This window comes from Lissotriton helveticus, chromosome 11 (assembly GCF_964261635.1).
Source record: "Lissotriton helveticus chromosome 11, aLisHel1.1, whole genome shotgun sequence".
In the NCBI taxonomy this organism is placed as follows: domain Eukaryota; kingdom Metazoa; phylum Chordata; class Amphibia; order Caudata; family Salamandridae; genus Lissotriton; species Lissotriton helveticus.
This window is the reverse complement of record NC_136072.1, coordinates 11,382,511-11,398,426: the sequence shown is the minus strand read 5'-3', so window position 1 is coordinate 11,398,426 and position 15,916 is coordinate 11,382,511. Positions and strand designations below refer to the sequence as shown.

The following is a 15,916-nucleotide window of genomic DNA, read 5'->3' as shown; positions in this document are numbered from 1 at the left end:
ACAAATTATTAGATTGAAACTGTAAATTATGAAAAGCTTCATGAAAACCAGGAAATCAGTCAACTCTTTCAAAATATTCAACACAAGAGCTGCTTCTTGGTTATCAATTATACATATGCTTTTAGAATTTAAAAAACTGATACGTCTGGACACATTGTATTTGCACTTTCTAAGTACTTGCTAGCTATGTGGACTAAGCGCCGGCACTTAACTGCAAATGCATGCTAAGGCCTACTTATCGGACAAGATTTGTTGCATTGTAATCACGTGGCACTTTACCTCGAACAAATCTTATAACTAATTGTGTCTATCTTAATGAATTTTAAAGAGTTGTACGTATCACCTTTCTGCATTGTGCCATTTTACCTCGATCGAATTTTATCATTAATTGTGTCTATCTTAATGAATCTTAATGAATTGTATGTACTTTTTGTTTGTCTTGTTTTAATCCTGTATTCTTTTATGGCAAATCGCTGAAATAAAGATTTCATGAATGAATGGTTATCGATTTTGACAGTGTGGTTTTTTAAATACATAGGTTCTGTTTTAGTAACATGCGCATTGCATACAGAAATGCATCTGAAATTCCAATTTTTTCCACCATCTAATCTAACAGCTTTACTAAAAATGTCAGTAATTCTTACAGGATCAGACCATTTGGAAAAAAAAATTGTTACCCTGTCCTCCAAATGCTACAGACACAAAATCCCCTACTTTCAATTTGGACACATTAAATCTTCCTTTGGAATTTTAACTCATCATCTTCTCTTGATACTTTTCGAGACATTCTCTAACTCTTAAATTCAACTCAGCATTGAATGAAATATCATTTATAATGCGCAGCTATGCCCAGTGGGCGTCAAGGCGCCTAAGTCAAATAACAGGCTGTTAGCAGACAGAAACAGGGCCTACTGATATGCATTAATAAAAAGCCAAGTTTTCAGTGACTTCCTAAAGAGGTCGAGGGAAGGCAGTAGTTTGATTTCCAGGGGGAGTGAATTCCACATCTGAGGTGCCAGTATGGAAAAAGCTTTGCTCCCCCATCTAGCCTTCTTGGCTCTGGGAATTACCAGTTGATTAAGCTCACTGGAACGTAGGCATCTGCTCGGAACATATCTAATGAGTAGCGACCCAAGAGCATCAGCCGAGCCTGCAGTGCATTGTGAATATTCTTTTGCTTTAACTACCATGGCATAAGTTTGGAACTAGGTTTTCTTCCACGTAACAATTCAAAAGGAGATAACCCAGTTACAGAATTTGGAGAAGTGCGACAAGTTAGTAAAGTTGTTAGTAAAGCTTTTCTCCATTCCAACCCACTTTTTATGGCCAACTGACAAGACTCTTTGACTACTCTATTGAAAGGTTTCACCTGACCATTTGCTTGAGGAAAATAATTCGAAACTGTTTTGTGCAAAATACCATAACTATTCAGAAAAGATTCAAACTCCTTGCTTATAAATTTTGGACCATTATCAGAAATGAGTTCTTCCGGTAATCCTTCCTGACAAAAAACTTCATCAAGAAACTCAATAACTTTCTCAGAGGTAAACTTCTCAACAATTTTTAATTCAGGCCACTTTGAAAAATAATCAATAAGAACTAATGCATACATGTCATTACCTGATTGATAATTAAATGGACCAATGGCATCAATGCCTAATTTCCTGCATGGACCTTGAGCATATTCAATAGGAGTAAAGTCAACAATAAGGGGTTTGATAGATTTGTCACTTAGCTAACACGGTGAACAATCTCTAACCCATCTGTCAACCATGCGGTCTATGCCAGGCCACCAATAAATGTTTCTGATCCTTCTCTTGGTTGTAGACATTCCCATGTGGCCCTTATGAGCTAATTTACAAATGAACTCCCTAAAATTCTTTAGCGGCACAATTTTGTCAGCCCTTGTCACCATTCCTTGAGAAAACATGAGCTCATCTTTAATTTAAAAAAATAAAGCCAACTCACCACATCATTTTCTTTCTTCAGGCCAACCTTTACTCAGAAACACCTGAAGCTCTTTCAAAACATCATCTTGTTCCAAAGCTTCCTTCCACTTGGTATCAAAAATAGCATTAGAATGTTTGTCTCCTAAATTCATATTAACATCATCCATAGTGTAAGCTACATCGAACTTTTGGGCAAACGTGACATGGACATTAAAATGACCAGAAATATAAACCACCTCACAACGAAATTCCTGTAATTTAGCAGCCAGTCTTGCTAAACTGGCCGTAGGTGTTCTACCTCCTCCAGCTGATAACATACTAATCAAAGGTTTATGGTCTGTCCTCAACGAAAATTTAGTACCCCACAAAAACTGACGAAAATGCTGAGCAGCCCATGTGCATGCTAATAGTTCTTTCTCAATAGTACAGTAATTAATTTCTGAATCACGAAGTGTTCTTGAGGCATATGATACAACATTTTCGCCAGCTTTATCTTTCTGCAACAAAACAGCTCCGAGACCGACATTACTAGCATCAACACAAACTATGCATTCTTTTCCAACAGTATATGGTTTCAAAAATTGAGCATCAACAATTTAGAGATCCACACATAGACGGAGATCTCCTGTGCTCTTGAGCGATAAAACTATGGGAGAAACTCATGGAGAAGATTCAATAGGCTCAATTATATGTTTCTTAACTAAGTCATTTAACATCTCTTTAAGTTTGGTCCTATAAGCTAAAGGTACATTCCTGACTTTATGTCTCCCAGGAGTGGCTCTGTCATTGAGAATAATTTTGTGTTTGAAGTTAGTGTGTTTACCCAATGCATCATCAAGAAATTTGGGATATCTTTCTTTAATGATATTAACATATGCCTCATTATTGATATTCACAACAATTACTGAAGGGGAAGCATTAGGATCAAGTTTTATAACCAACTCTTGATGTGGCCAACCTAAAATAGGTACACCCTTCGTAGCCACATACACCTTACCTTTAGTTCTTCTACCTTCAAACTCAATATTTGCCCAAAAAAAACCTTCAAGATCAATGTTGTGTCCCGAATACACCCCTGGTTGAATGTCAGGAAGAAATCATTCTTTCCTGCCCCACAGAACATCTTTTTTCCTATGATAGTGTACCACGAACATGAGTCTACCATTACTTGGAATGGTTTCTCATCAAACATTGCTGTACATAAGGGAAACTGTTTTTGTTCAGATTCATTTACAGAGAGCATACAATTTAAACCTTGAAGAACTTCTTCATAAGAAATGTAATTGACTCTTTGAGTGGAACGACAAACAATACTGAAATGCCCCTTTTTTTACATTTCACGCACACTTTATCCCATGCAGGACACCCTTTGTAATTACCAACATGGTTGGAGCTGCCACATCTATGGCATAAAATAGTATTTTTAAAGAAAGGTTTGTTGTCAACACTTTTCTTATCAACATCTTTGTTTTTGATTGGTATTAGTGCTATTTGGCTTTTAACCTAAGAAACCTCAGGCTCTGTGTTTTGTACCTTGACAGTTTGATTTCTGATCTCAGTTACAAATTTTTCTGATTGTTCAATTCCTTTTGCAATATTAATGACGCGTTCTCATTGTTTTATCCTGTTTTTTAAAAATTGTATTTGTATTACCTGTACTTTGTTCGCTCACTCCCCGGTCCACCGCAGCAACCAGTGCTGTTTGTTGTGGAGGGAGGCAAGCGGTACCACTTCCTGGTTGCTCCATTCTAGGCGGCCATTTTCGGAGGGTTGACGCGCTAGTCTCCCCCTTTGCCTAATCTACTTAGTCCCTCATTTGTCCGCGCAGCGGTAGCGCCGTAGACGCGCCGAAGAGGCGCCAAAGAGAAGCCAGTCTGCGCCAGTCCGCGTCCAGACGCCTCCGCCTACCTGCGGTCAGGTTCGCCATGGTAGGGTTTCCGCTTTCCTATAACTCCTCATCTCTTCGTTCCCTACGTCCTCCCACGAATTTGTCATGCTGTCACTCGTTCCTTCCATCCCATACCGAGTATCATTGTTCAAACTGTAACTGGAGCCCACTCCCTCTACACACCTGTTACTCGCCCCCTGTTCAGGAATGGAGAATGTTTCTTCTCAATTGCCGTTCTTTACCTAAACATCACACCGAATTGCATATATTGATTGAAGAGCTCAATCCGGATGCTCTCTTTCTAACAGAAACGTGGCTCCAGACAGATCATGATCCGACCACTGTATGGGCCATTCCCCAAGGTTACACGCTTAAAAGACTGGATCGCCAATCTGGGAGAGGTGGTGGACTGGCTATTATAATCGAGACAGCTATAAATGCCGTATCAATCCTACCACCTTACCATCTTGCGAGTGTCTTCATTTCTCGCTAGAATTCTCCCCCACCACCACTTTTTCTGGCATTCTAGCTTATCGTCCACCTGGCTCCCTTAACAATTTTACCACGAAAATAACAGATCTTGCTGCAAGTGTAGTGTTGTCCTCGCCCAATTTTACTTTGCTGGGGGATCTTAACTTACATCTAGATGACCCCCACGACACTACAGCTAACAATCTCCGTTCCAATCTACAAGCTATGGATCTATATCAAAAGGGCTTTCATGTAACCCACAATAGGGGTCACCTTCTTGACCACATCTACAGTAATGTAGATGATCTTATGGTGGAGACCCCTATACCACTACCCTGGACCGACCACTTTTTAATACGTTTTACTTGGCGCACCAACCTCCCTTCCTCCTCCCTATACCTTGCTAGGCATCGAGGTAGGAAGTGGCCCTCACTTCCCCTCCATGCGTGGGAAGCTGCCCTCGCCAGAGTCCCACCTAGGAAGGCAACAAATCCCAATACGGCCACTAACAATTTCGATAATTGGATTTCTAGTACTCTTGACCTGGTCCTCCCCAAACTCTCTTGCAATTCCATAAAAAGACCCAAAGCCGCCCCATGGTACACTCCCGCCCTTAGAATCATGAAATTAGCCTGCCGTAAACGTGAGAGAGCCTGGAGGCATGATCACTCTCAACTCAGAAAGGCTGAGTACAGAGCTGCTATAAAGCTCTATAAACAGGAGATAAAGGCGGCACAAGCCTCCTTTTATGGAGGGAAAATCAACGCGGCCGCGAATGCCCCAAAGGAAATTTTTTAAATCGTTAAATCTCTCATCTCACCCTCTGCGGAGCGTCCCTCTGCTGAAGGCGCTCAAAATCGCTGTAATGACTTGGCCGTCTTCTTTTCCCAAAAAATCCAGGCCATATATTCCTCATTCGGGGACGCTAAGAATGAGTTGGAACCCCGCCTGCCCACTACCTTTGACCCCTCTGCTTCTTGCACACTCGATACAATTCCACTCCTGGACATTCCTGGCCTGGATGGACTAACCACCAAGATTACTTCTGGCTCCCCCAACGACCCAGCACCCCCTCAGACCCTTACTAAGGTTATGGACGTTATCCGCCCGGTCATATTGGACGTTCTCAATACATCCATCACCTCCAAATCCGTACCACCTCCATGGAAGTGTGCGATGGTGAGGGCCCTATTGAAGAAGCCCAATCTTGACCAGAACAACTTGGCGAATTATCGCCCCATCTCCTTACTCCCATGGCTGAGCAAACTGCTCGAGAGGCACGTAAATAACATCTTGGTGGACTACCTAGAGTCCAATAGCCTGTTGCGCGCCTCTCAGACAGGGTTTCCCCCCTTACACGGGACTGAAACCGCTCTCTTAGCGGTAACGGAGGAGGCGAGAGCCGTGTTGGACCGGGGTGGAAAAGTCGCCATTATTTTATTAGATCTCAGCGCCGCGTTCGACACGGTTAACCATGTCACGCTATTGCAACGACTGGCGGACATGGGCGTGTCGGGCGCGGCCCTGGAATGACTGACATCCTTCCTGGCTGACCGCTTTTTCCAGGTCTTTGAGGGTGAGACGGTGTCTCCCAAACACCCACTCAGGTGTGGGGTCCCTCAGGGCTCCTCCCTGAGCCCCACCCTTTTTAACGCCTACATGGAACCCCTAGACAGGATAGTCCATCCCTTCGGTGTGCGTATCGTCACCTACGCGGACGATACCCAACTGGTGGTCTCCTTAGACCACTCTGAGGGATCGTCCCACACCTTAGGTCCCTGTCTAGAGGCTGTTGCTAGATGGATGCAATCTTCCTGTCTGAAACTTAATGGGGAGAAGACAGACATCATTCTCTTGGGCAACCCTTCTCCCTCTGCCCTTGCATCCATCTGGCCACCATGTTTGGGCTCGCCTCCCGTCCCTAAGTCCCAAATAAAGAGCCTCGGGATCTGGCTCGACAAAGCTTTAGACTTCTCGGCCCAAGCGACTAAGACCGCCGCCACCTGCTTTGGGATTATGAGGATGTTGCGGAAGGTGCTCCCTTTGCTCCCATTCCAGGCAAGAAGGGTTCTGGTCCAGGCCCTCATACTCTCCCGCCTGGACTATGGGAATGCTCTTTATATGGGAGCTCCGATCTCCGTCACCCGGAAGCTCCAAGTCACACAAAACAGTGCGGCCCGTCTACTCTACAACCTCCCCCGCTGGCAGTCAGCGAGGAATGCCCTAAAGGAGCTCCACTGGCTCCCTGTAGCGGCAAGAGTACAATTCAAGGCCATGTGCATTCTACACAAAGTCATTCATCGTACAGGTCCCGCAATTCTTCATCCTTTGGCTACACCCTATGTCCCGCCCCGCTCCCTTCGTTCCTGCACCCTCCAGCTGGCCACCCCCACCAGAGTCAGGAAAGCCCGCTGGGGAGGCCGCTCCTTCTCCCATACTGCGGCTAAGCTCTGGAACACTCTCCCTTTATCTCGCCGAGGTAACAGTAACCACATGTCCTTCAGGAAAACTCTGAAAACGCACTTGTATAGTAAATTCTGCTGAACTGCCCGAGTTTGCGTTGAGTATTCAGTCACAAGCGCTGCGAGGCCTCCGGGTAGTCTAGCGCTATACAAGTGCAATTTTCATTCATTCATTCATTGTTGCTGGGGGTAGCGCGACATCGGACCACACGCCCCAGAAGACAGCGGTGTTCTGAGTGCAGAGGCAGCCCCTCCCTTCACCACCAGGCCCTACTTAGCTGTCCGCGACTCCCTCTTCGCGGGAGAAGCTTCACTTCTTGTTGCTGGGGGCAGCGCAACATCAGACCACACGCCCCAGAAGACAGCGGGGTTCCATGTGCAGAGGCAGCTCCTCCCTTAACCACCAGGCGCTACTTAGCATTCCGCGACTCCCGCTTCGCGGGAGACGCTTCACTTCTTGATGCTGGGGGCAGCGCAACATCGGACCACACGCCCCAGAAGACAGCGGGGTTCCGTGTGCAGAGGCAGCCCCTCCCTTCACCACCAGGCGCTACTTAGCCGTCCACGACTCCCGCTTCACGGGAGACGCTTCACTTCTTGATGCTTGGGGCAGCGCGGCATCGGACCACACGCCCCAGAAGACAGCAGGGTTCCGTGTGCAGAGGCAGCCCCTCCCTTCACCACCAAGCGCTACTTAGCTGTCCGTAACTCCCGCATCGCGGGACACGCTCGGGCGCATGCCGGGCCAAGGGCAGGCCCGTCCAAGCCCGTCGCAGCCATGAGCAGGCAGGACTGGGCCAGGGCTCTAACCTCGCCAATTAGACATCACAACCATACTGTTCCTGAGATTACTCATCGCCACACAAGGAAGGTTAGGATTACTGTGCGTGACTGCTATTGTCTGGTAAAGGAAATATTGTTGGTACTCCAAATCAGTTGGGCTGCTCAGAACTGCAACCTCTCTTAACTTTAGAAAAGTACATTCGGGTAGAACTTACATATCACGAAGGTTGCTGATTTGGATATACAGTAGTGTGCAGCCCAAGGTTGTTCTTGTTGGGAAACTGATCAACGCCTCGTGATGACCACAGAGAGGACTAAGCCAGACAATGGAGGAGGGAGCCTAAAAGGAACACTTGACGCATTCTTCGTAAGGGTAGAGTCAGCTTTGGACCAAGAAATTTGCTCAGCCGAAAAAAGACTTTCTCTGGACTCCAACATTGGCTCAGAGAAGATTGTCCATGGGGGGTTTAGACAAGGCAGGGACACCAAAGGCAGTTACCCAGAGAAACCTAGACAGCTTAAATACCCCTCAGAGAGCGATTCAGACATCTGACGCTGAGGCGGTAGCAAATACGTCCCCACCCAAGGAGAGGTCAGCTATAGTTGTAATAAAAGGAGTGGAGGAGGGAGAGCCGGGCCGACCCTCGGTTGTAGTTATATCACCATTGAGGAGGGAGGTAGCAGGAGAAGAGGGGGCGGTGAGGGCCGAAGCATTAGAAATTTGTGAACAAGCACACATGGAAAAGGTAGAGGTGGTAACACAATCCAAAAGGGCGCTCCTAGATAAACAAACGACCAGTAGGGAAGGTACACTTGTAAGCGCTCCCATAGTTTCAGCCAAGAGCTCACGAGGGGGGGACGTAATAGGGCTATAAGCAAACTGAACAAGAAAGAGTTACCATAGGAGGGTAGGCCTAAAGGGACCCTGGAAGCTACAGGCTCCATGCAGTGCTTCAAATGCAGAGGGATGGATTTGGGCGTTGGGGAGGACTCACCACTATGGTTAAGTTTGAAAACGTTAATTATTAACCAACTAGCACCACTCTATAAGAAAATCGCTGCCCTCAAGAGAAAGTGATCAGATTGGTAAAACAGAGGATGGGTCCACCCATGACAATTACCCCCCAACCTATAGAAGTTCAAGACATGGACTCCCGAAGCATTGTTGGTATGGGGGGAGCCTCACAGGCACAGGACAAAGGAACACCAACCATTTGGGTAATGTACAAGCAGGACCACCGGGGTCTGGCAGGAAGGATGAAATTGGAGGGGAGGAGAGAGCTCGGCCTCTTAGGAAGGAAGGGCAGATGATGCAACAACAAAGCCAGCCGAAAGAAACGAGGGAACAGGGGGGAATGGGGGATTGGGCCTGTGTAACCAAACCTATTGTGCCAGTGGGGGGCGAGCATGTTAAGAGCACGAAGAACTTGCCTATCATGGACCTACTCCCAGCAGGGAGCTCATACACAATAGTATTGACAGGTGTCCCGCCTTCAAACTAAAGTTGTGAAGAAACACCCCAAATGTTAATCAATAAGGCTTAACTGGTTAAGTAAAAATATTCAATTTAACCTTGAGCTTTATAGGTATATAATAATGGCAAGAAGGGTGTCCTGGATAGGTCGTAGCAGAAAGTGCTTTGAGGGAGATACAGTGATTATAAACTTCAGATCACCAGGGCAGGTACAGGACCCTCTTGCCCACTCCCGGGGCGGCCTTAGGGGGGAGAGTGGCTCACCTATCCAATTACTACCGCTGGGTTTCTTTTATCGGGACCCAAGGATACGTTCCTGAAGAGAGGCTGTTTGCCAAATGTACAGCAGAGCAGCCGGAATAGGGCCCTTTTCTCTTACAAAAAATCGCTACGTCCCACTGGCAAATAGCCAGAGCTTGGAAGATATCGACGGACGCGAACGGAGCACTCGCCGCGGTGATGCTCCCGCCGAAGCGACTGCTCCACGCAGATATTCAATTGGAGGCCCCACAGTAACCCCAGATAGTACATTAAAACCTGTCCCCATGGAAAGTGACAAGGTTAGTTGTTATAAAAATGATAAAGTCCAGATTTTAGGAACCCAGTTGTCTACCATAAGTGGTCAGATATCGCCCAGTATAATTATTACGGGCCAAGGTAATATAAAAGTTATATCGTGGAATATAGTGGGGCTCTCAGCAAAACTAACAAACAACAACTGGGTGGCTTATATAAAAAAGTTCCAGGTTATATGCCTACAAGAGACCTGGAAATGGAACAGAGACCAGCTAGCTCTCGAAGGTTTTAAGATGTTTTTTGTCCCGGCAAGGAAAGGGTTGGCAGGAAGAGCCAAGGGAGGGCTGGTGACATATGTGAACCTAAAATTGAAAGGGACATGGGAAGATCTGAGCTGGAACTCGGATGTTCTTCCAGGGCTAAAATTGCATGTGAGGGGCCATAATATCCTATTTGTGAATTTCTATAATGCTATATTACCGGGGTCACCTCTTATCAGTTTCAAAGAACTGGAAATAAGACTGGAGGGGGAGACTGACCAAGAGGGACTTACGGACCAATGGGTGATTGTAGGTGATTTTAATTGTCACCTCTGTCTGCCCAAATTTGAAAAATATACGGGGTGTTTGGTCCACTTGTCCATCTAGAACACACGGTAGAGGGAAAAGGGCTTAATAAGGTGCTGGAAATGCAGGACCTTGAACATACTATGGACCTAAATAAAGGAGGGGATGCTGGGCAGATAAATCCAACATTTAAAGGCAGAGGTTGTGACTCAGTTATTGATTATATTTTCGTATCACACATACTGAAACAGGAGCTCTTGGGATTTGAAATACAATGGAGCACTTTCAGCGGCCACAACCCCCTAGTTATTGTCCTGAGGGATCCCAACACACCCAGTACCCAGGATAAAAGGGGTGCGAAGGATGAGTTAATTGCAACTGACCAAGGTAGAAGGCTGAGATGGCCCAAAGTGGACGTCGACTCCTTTTATGAAGCGCTAATGGCAGACAAAGACCATCATGTGGGGAGGTGCCTGAATCTTGAAGTAACAGGGGTCGATCTAGTTAAGGCCTAGGAAGGGGCAACATTACACATTGACAGACTCCTCAGGGTTAAGTCCGGAAAAAAGGACCGATGGAACATGGGTGGTTCGATCAGGCCTGTTCCAAGGCTCTGAGAGAGCTGAAATTGGCATTGAAAACCCGTCCCAGGAGTAAAAGTAGGGTCATGGTGTGTCAAGGCTTTTTTAAGGATGTGGTAAAGCGCAGCAAATCCTTTCTGCAACAGCAGGCCTGGGAGAACCTGAGGGAAGCTGTAGATACTAAAAATATGATGGGATTTTGGAAGATCATAAATGACCCATGCTTCCAAGACAGGAACAAACCGAAGATTGTTAATCACATCCTGGCAGAGACATGGCTCGAGCACTTTGATGGTCTGTACAATTTCAGTACTCATGAGGATTTCCTAGCCACCAAGGAAGGGCCAGGAAGAGAGGGATCTATAATTTTCTCACTAAATGAGATTAAGGCAGGCGTGGAAGGATTGATCAAAAATAAAGCTCCGGGACCAGATGGCGTCCCCCCGGATTTGTTCCTAGCACATGTAGAGCTGTGGGCTCCCATTTTTACCAGGGTTATAAATGCTGCAGTGTGCACAGGCATGCCTGAATCCTGGTCGACAGCCACATTTGTTCCAATCTTCAAAAAGGGTTACAGGGAGAGCCCGTCCTGCTACCGACCCATTTCCCTGATCGACGTGTCCGTGAAAGTTCTCGGCCGGGCTATACTTAACCGTCTATTAGATTGGGCAGAATAACATAGGATCATCACGGACACGCGGTATGGTTTCAGGGCCGGTCGTTCCCCAACTGACCAATTTCTTAATCTGTATCTCCTGACGGTCAAGTACACGATAGCTAGCCAAGAAACCGTGCACTTGGCGTTTATGGACCTTACAGCGGCATTCGACCGGGTAAATAGGAACAAAATATGTGCACTCATGGAGGGACTGGGAGTCGACCAGGGCCTAGTAAACATCCTGAGATCCCTACACAGGAACACCTGTGCCCAGGTAAGGTATAATGAAGAGGGTAATATGACAGAGCAGTTCCCCTGTACGAGGGGAGTCAGACAGGGTTGTATCCTGGGACCCTTCCTATTTACCCTGTACATTAGCGGCCTGGAGAAAGCATTGGCTGGGCTGGGAATGGACTCGCCTAGGATAGGTCACAGGGGGGTTCAGGTTCTGCTTTATGCAGATGATGCAGTACTTGTGGCCCGAACACCGCGTGGCTTACAAACATTGTTAGACGGCTTTGTCCACTTCATGGAGAGCCTGGACTTGTCAGCAAACCTGGCCAAATCCTATATAATGGAGGTAGGGAAAGCGCCCTCAAAGAAATATAATTACACAATTGGGGCACACTGTATAGAAAAAGTCCAGTCCTTTTCATCTCTGGGGATATTAGACGACTCCAGACTTCATTTTAAACGGCTGCTGGGGGACAAATGTCGCACCCTAATTAGAAGTATGGGGGCGATTATGAACCACGCACATAGGTTGGGTCGCTGGGCTCCTGATCAGATCCTGATCCTTTATAACTCAATATGTTCTGCCAAAGTACTCTACGGCAGTGAGGTCTGGGGCATTGAGGATGGTAAGTCGCTTCACATTGAAGAGAACAAACTTTTAAGAAGACCACTGAAAATGCCACAAAGTACCCCGGGCTTTATTGCACATGACAAACTGGGTGCTGCTCACATTAAGGACAGGATAAAACTAAAACCGGTCAGTTGGTGGGTTCAAATTTGGACAAACCCAGAGGCCACCCGGACAAGAGACATTATTCGGGACTGCCTGGCACGGGACAAGGGGATGAATATCCCATGGCTTAAATATGTCAGAGAATCTTTTTAGGCCATAGGTCGCCTGGTGCTATGAAGTATATGGCAAAGGATAAGACTATGGTCAAGGGGGAGCTTTTGAAATTACTGGGTTCCAGTAGGGAAGACCAAGAGATAGTAAAATCAGCAGTGAGAAGGCACATCCTGACGAAATCTTGTCTGGGCATTGAACCTTATTGGTATCTTATCCATAGTGCCCAAGATAGGTTCCTCATGACGCGCTTTAGGCTGAACTTCATACATCATAGCCTAGCGGTGCCTGCAGGTTTTACCAAAACGGTGGAGGAGAAGGGTCCCTGCGGCTGCGATCTTCGATCTCGGCAGGTCACCCTTCACTTCGTGCTGCTATGCCCGGATTACATGCACCCAAGGAAGCATTTTTTAAAAAGAGTTTTAAAAAAAGCAGGGTTTAGACAGGCAAAGGATATTTTAACCTTGCACTGTACTGTAAACTTTTTAAGAGTGGCAATGCGCCTTAGGAACACCAGAGGGGACGTGTGAATTGTATATCCACGAATCGTTTTTAAGTAGATTTTGTATTGTACATTTTCTTGGTGGGCCATATTGTTTTAGGAACACTAAAGGGCATAGGCAATTTATATATACAAAATAGTTTTTAAGTATATGCTTCATGACGTTGCCTTCTTCGACATAGGCCCTCTGCTTATGTATTGCACTTGCACTTTACAAACTACTATAATTTTATCGAATGACATTGGAGCATTTTAATCACCTTTTGCTGCTTACACACTGCATATGCACTTTACTGAATACGATTTACTGACAACGTTAGGCCAGCCCGTTGTTCTTGTATTGCACATGAGCTTTTATTAAACCGTATATTCGTAGGCCTGCTCTCGGACCCGGTGAGAAAGATTGGTGGCATAGCTAAGTGTTTTATGTACTGTACGGTCGTTACAATCAGGTTAACCTGCTGGTTTACACAGTGTAATGATTGTTTTTCTTTTTTAACAAATGGCATGCATTGTATTTTTATCTGTGTTTTTATGGCCGTTTAGGCCGAAATAAAAGATCTTTGATTGATTGATTGATATTAATGACAGCACTAAGTGAAGATTCCATGCTCAATCAAAGTCTTTCTTGAATTTTTTTACTTTTAGTTTTCTTCATTATTTGATCTCTGAGGACCTGTTCATATGAAATGGTTTCAAAGCACAAGAACAGGCTAGTGAACGCAAAGCTGAGACATAATCCTCAATAGATACTTCCACTTTTTGGGCACATGAATAAAATTTAAATCTTTCCATTACTACGTTGATGTTCTTCTCTAAACGAACTTTCATTTGTCTAATGGCTTTTTTAAATACATCTTTATCACCAGCAACTTCAATGGAAGGAAGATTATCAAATTCCTTTATACCTGCACCCCGTAAACATTGTCTAAGAAGTGCTGGTTTTCTTTTTGCTGAAGAGCCATCCTTTTCTAGAACTTCTACATATGCCACAAACATGGGAAACCAAAGATCCCATTCAATGCTAGGTTAACCTGCTTTTTGTAAAAAGTGAGGTGGTGCTGCAATGTTAGCCAAGAAAATTTTAAAGAAAACAAAAATAATAAAATAAAATGGCTATTAAATATACGGTAAAGTACCTCAGAATGATGATGATGAAGAAAAGGGTGTGCTCATCACCGGGAGACGTTAGTAATCAGAAGACAAAAGAAAAAGTAAATATGACTAAACTAAAGTATATGCGTTTAGCGCACACAAATGTATGCGCAGAATACTTCTGACTGCTTTAAATGCTAATGCTGAACGTATGTCGGAAGTTTTAACAATAGTCCTAAAATGGTTGCACGTAAATTACGTCAATGCATTGCATGAGCCTGTCGTGAGGAATTCCAGAGTCCTTAGCAAGATAGCAAAACCAGGAAGTCAGCGCAGCAACGTTCCAGTGCGCATAGAACAAATGAGAAGCCGAAAAGACACGCCCTGGTATTTGAAGAATGCCGCGAACAGAATGTTCTTCACCGCACGATTAATGCGGTCAATAACGGCTGTAGGAATCCACAGAACAGTAAGGTATAGTCTAAAATATTTAAATAGACAGCGTCTTACAGACTTTTCTGAAATCCCAAGGCTTCACACAAACATACTGCAAAGTCGAATAAGTATGCTAACCACAAAAGACCGTCAGTGCAAAACAGAGGTGTAAAACGCTAGGTCTAAAATTGTAGCATAGCGCAAAATGCAAATTGCAAAGTACATTACCAGACAATTTCTGTTTCGTTGTAGACAAGGTTCCAATTGTCCTTAGGGTGAACACGAAATTTGTGAATGTTCCGACATAGAAAAGTGAATGTCGTCTAGTATCCTTGAAATCTTATGTTCCCAATCGTCGCCAATTTCAATGTTGTAACAAAGGTAGAATCCGAAGGTTTAAGAAAGAAGATTTATTCAGATAATAAGACAGCTTAACAACCACAAGTAGGAAACAGCATCAGTACAACCGTCAGGTCTCAACCCTCTTCCTCAACTCCCCAGCAACCGAATCCCACTCCATTCTACTATGACTATAACAATTCTACAAATGACATAAGTAAGAATACTATACTCTGGTACATGTACAAAATACCATGGCCCATAAAAGTGAAGTAATTCATGTTAGGGGCACTGTACAGCTGACTTAGCTATCAAGACAGCAGTGCAAACCTTTAAGTTAGCTGCTCTAGCTCGATCTCAAATGATGTAGACATTATGTTGGCAATGCAAGCAACATTGAAAGGTGAAAAGCCTCCAGATTGTTTTGTTCCAAATAGTCTTATGTCATCAACACAATCAATGTTTGTTTGGTTTTCAGCCCAGACATCATGGGGATACTTAATGAGCGAGCTAGATAGGTTTTAAGGTAGGCAACACATGAAGAGATAGCTTTTGGTCATGCTGGCATTAGTGCTATAGTATCAATGCAAAAGCAATAATACTGGATGCCTCAACCAGCTAAGAACCCAAAGAATGATGTACAGCAGTGTACTATTTGTCAACAAATGAAGCATTCACCTACAGTAAAACCAGCTGCTACTCCCCTCACACAGTCCAACAAATCATTTGCTGTTGTTTTCTTTGATCATATCGGACACCTACAAATAGTCATTGTGAGTACACATTAGTTGTGATGTAGATTCTGTTGGGTTTGACCACAATAGATTGCCTCAGCTCAAGAAAGAGTAAAAGACTTGAATGCTTAGTAGCAATGGGGGCAGTTCATACATTTCTTTGAGACAGTAGCCTTGCATTCGCCGCTGAGGTATTTTTAGATCCTGTGTTTTCTCTTCCAGTCCAGAATTGAATGGTCAAGTGAGTCAAGGGTATTGTCATGTAGTTCCTATTACCCTAAATAGGATCTGCGCATTTAGACAACATAGACTTGGTTTTCAGACTGATTCTAAACACCCCCACCGAATATGTATGCCTGTATACCAGCTAACTCATAGTGCCATT

General features: G+C 44.8%; 1 protein-coding gene across 1 annotated transcript in view; it reads left to right on the top strand.

Moving 5' to 3' along the window:
• Positions 1-15,916, top strand: part of LOC144791849 (putative cation-transporting ATPase 13A4) — a 652,319-nt gene that overhangs the window by 594,634 nt on the left and 41,769 nt on the right. The gene's annotated exons all lie outside the window — the stretch shown is intronic.